Source organism: Nicotiana attenuata, unplaced genomic scaffold (genome assembly GCF_001879085.1).
Source record: "Nicotiana attenuata strain UT unplaced genomic scaffold, NIATTr2, whole genome shotgun sequence".
In the NCBI taxonomy this organism is placed as follows: domain Eukaryota; kingdom Viridiplantae; phylum Streptophyta; class Magnoliopsida; order Solanales; family Solanaceae; genus Nicotiana; species Nicotiana attenuata.
In genome coordinates this window covers 72,664-76,041 of record NW_017674604.1, presented here as the reverse complement: position 1 = coordinate 76,041, position 3,378 = coordinate 72,664, and the positions used below count along the sequence as shown (strand labels likewise).

The following is a 3,378-nucleotide window of genomic DNA, read 5'->3' as shown; positions in this document are numbered from 1 at the left end:
AAAGAAAAAAAAGAAAAAAAAGAAAGAAAAGAAGCATAGAACTAAAAAAGAATTGGAGAATAAAGAAAAAATTCTCCACAAAAACTATTATGGGTAAAAAATGTAATTAGTTTATGGGTAGAAAAACAAATGGGTAGACAAGGGTAAATAGTTTTGTTTTTGTGGGTAATTGTGTCAAAACCCCCGAAAAATTCCCCAGAAAACCTACTATGGTCTATGGATAAGAAATGTAATTAGTTTATGGGTAGAAAAACAAATGGGTACACAAAGATAAATAATTATGTTTTTGTGGGTAATTGAGTCAAAACCCCCTAAATAAAAACCCTAAAATCCAGTCAGACTAACAAGAAAATTAGTTAATTAACTCGTGAAAGAAAAGAACGAGTTACAATTCTTCTCCCTTATTGTACTTTCAGGAAGAAATTTGAAAAAGAGCAAAATCGATTATAATATACAAATGTCAAATTATTTAAAATACAAATTTAAGTTATAAAAATAAAAGAGTAAAAGAAAAATATATTCTAAATAAATTATCATGAGATATATTTTATTAGCTCCCAATATTTTTCCATTATAATAGGATCAAATTTCATCACTTTCAAGAACTTAAACTGTTCTTTTAATTTTATTTATAATTCAAAAATATTGTTTTATGTGATTTTCTTAAAATTATGTAATTGACACACGTTAATGCATACCCAGAAATTAGCAGAAAAAATAACCTTTCAATCTGACAAAACTAATTGCCCACGACAGTACAGCATAAATAAAAACCCTAAAATTCACGGTTTCCTCTACACGACCTAGAACCATCCGAAACATTCCCCAAATTAACCAAACGACGAACACATCGGTAGCCGACGTCTGGACCGGCGGTTTCACAGGTAAGTCCTTTTCCGTCACTCTTTTACGCTTTATTTAATACCTTTCCCCTATCTTTCGGAGAATTTCGTCCGGAGCCGACGGCTTCGTTAGCTGCCGACGACGATTTTAGTTCTTCCTTTTCCTTGTAATTTCCTTCTTTTATTATTTATTTAATTCTAGAAACGGGAATCTAAAAGGAAAGGGGTAGGAGAACGGGGAGGCGCTAAACCCTGTTCTGGTTTCTCATTGGAATTCTACTCTCTCATTTGATTTATCATTTTGTTATTCTTAAATTTTATGGCTTTATGTTATCGCTGCAAAATCTTGCATCGCGACGTGGCCAGATGTGATGTTTGTGTTATCATATTCTTAATAGTTTGTAACTTTATGCTGCTTGACGGACAGAGCTAACCCGAACCTCTATTAGAAAGTGCCCATCATTCTATGCATCAACCGATGATAGAAACAAACCTCTAAATGCTTTACAGATATATTTGAAGCGCCAATGCCGCTAACCTATGTGTGAATTCGGGCTCCTATTGTGATCCATAGAAATCAAATAGGATTTTAGGTTAAACAAAGGGTAAATACTTCTTTATCTTCTAAGGTTATTGAGTCATAGCCCTAGGATTTTACAGGTGAGAGTGATGGTAGTGACAGTGTTTTGTCCTGGTCAAGAAGAGCTTTGACCAAAAATTTTACATCCCAATAAACAGAACTAGCTTTTCCTTGGTCACCTTAAGAATGGGAGAGAACGAAAATAGTTGGTTTATCAATTTAGAATATCTTAGAGATGCAAGATATGTTGGTCCAGTTGCATCTCCAATTTAGTTAGTAAATGGTAATAATAAGCTTTCGGCTTTGGTCTTTCCAACAAAGTAACAAATCCAGAGTAGGCTTGAGCCCCAACTTTGAGGCCAAACACAATTGGAGCCTGCGTAAATTGGCAGTTAACATCATATGTATTTTGAGCTGGTAAGTATTCTCGCATATTCTGTTTCACGACAATTCCTGTTTGTAATCAAGTTTTCGTCATCATTTCAGTACTCGATCGTCTTATTGACGCTGGGATTGGTACTATATCAAGGTCTATAACTTCTATCCTGAGAAGAAAAGATGGAGTCTTGCACCACCCCGAGTTCAATCAATCCATCGCCGAATATGGTCAGGTAAATGAATGGAGTATATTTTTTACTCATGCTGGAACTCGAAAAGCAAATTTCTAAAAGAAAAGAGAACTTTAAAAAGTTTTAAAATAATTTCAAATATAGCAAAGCTTACCTTGGACAAACCAACTGCTAACACCGGCTCTCTCTTTTTAATGGAATTCAGACATTCATCCGTAAGCGTGTTAACGAGGAAGATGCAATGCTGATAGGTGTCGATGTTCTCGTTCGTTATACGGTATTCAGAATTATTTCATTGTTGATATTAATTCTCTCAAAGTCTAGCAAACCACATTTATTGGATGCTTATTTTCAGAGGGACTATGATACTTATTTATTACTTTTTTTGTTTGTTTAGTTGATAGGTTCTAGAGGTGTCGGTTTCATCTATTTTATGAAAAGTCATTTCGACTGGCTGAAAGAAAGTAAGTTGGATATGGAGCGACTCAGGGTAAGATCCTTCCAAGAATTCGAACAAGAATTGGAGTAAATCATGCAACAGTATCAAATTTCCAAGCGAAGTGTCATGGGAGGTAAAGCAGGGAATTGTACCCTTTGTGTATCTAGCCCACCCTTAAAAACAATGAAGAAAACATTCAAGGACACCTATTATTATTAGCTGCTAGCGTAGATCATGATGTTAATTCCATCTTGTTGCATCGATCATCCTTACAAGGAAAAAAACCCGTTAGTTTGATCTCTTACATCTTATAATTGTCGCAGGCAATGCGCCAAAAGCTGCAGATGGAGCTCATGCCAAGGCAAAGAATGATGAAAAAACCATGACTGGGGCAGTTAAGGCTTGAAGAAGAATGCCCAACATCTGAAGAAAAAATTCTAAGCTAGGGAAAAAGAGGGGATGGATGATACTTCTTGGTATATTTAGCAATTTCCGGTTATTCTATTTTTGTATATTTAGCAAATTCCGGTTATTCTATTTTTGTATACAAGTTAAGCCTCAGAGAGCCAAAACATTGAGGTGAATTATTGCTAATTACCTGCTGTGTGTTCATAGTACTATCTCCCCATTAGCTTTCTCTATCTTTCACCCCCCACTCACCAAGTCCCCTCGTCAAAATCATTCCCAGCTCTACGCCTAAACAGCTCGCTTTATGTGTTTGTGGTCTGTTCTTGATAAATATTCCTTATTTTACATTACATTACATGCTTACTTCCTGTAAATAAAGCAATAGTAACTATCAGCTATTCTTCATTCGCTCCCGGTAGAACTTGGCATACTTTGTAACGCTTTCCTCGACTAGGCCACTTTTGCGAGTTTGACGAAGCAGTGGGTAAATGAACTTCTGCATACTCATAATTTTATAAATAAGTTGTGATAAAAGAAAGA

At 35.3% G+C, this 3,378-nt stretch overlaps 1 long non-coding RNA gene across 1 annotated transcript; it reads left to right on the top strand.

Annotated features, from left to right (window-relative positions):
• The first annotated feature begins 748 nt into the window (after nucleotides 1-748).
• On the top strand, nucleotides 749-3,050 carry LOC109218990. Its single transcript, XR_002066860.1, has 5 exons — nucleotides 749-884; nucleotides 1,909-2,033; nucleotides 2,197-2,268; nucleotides 2,389-2,563; nucleotides 2,754-3,050. It is a non-coding gene; the product is annotated as an uncharacterized LOC109218990 (long non-coding RNA).
• The last annotated feature ends 328 nt before the right edge of the window (nucleotides 3,051-3,378 follow it).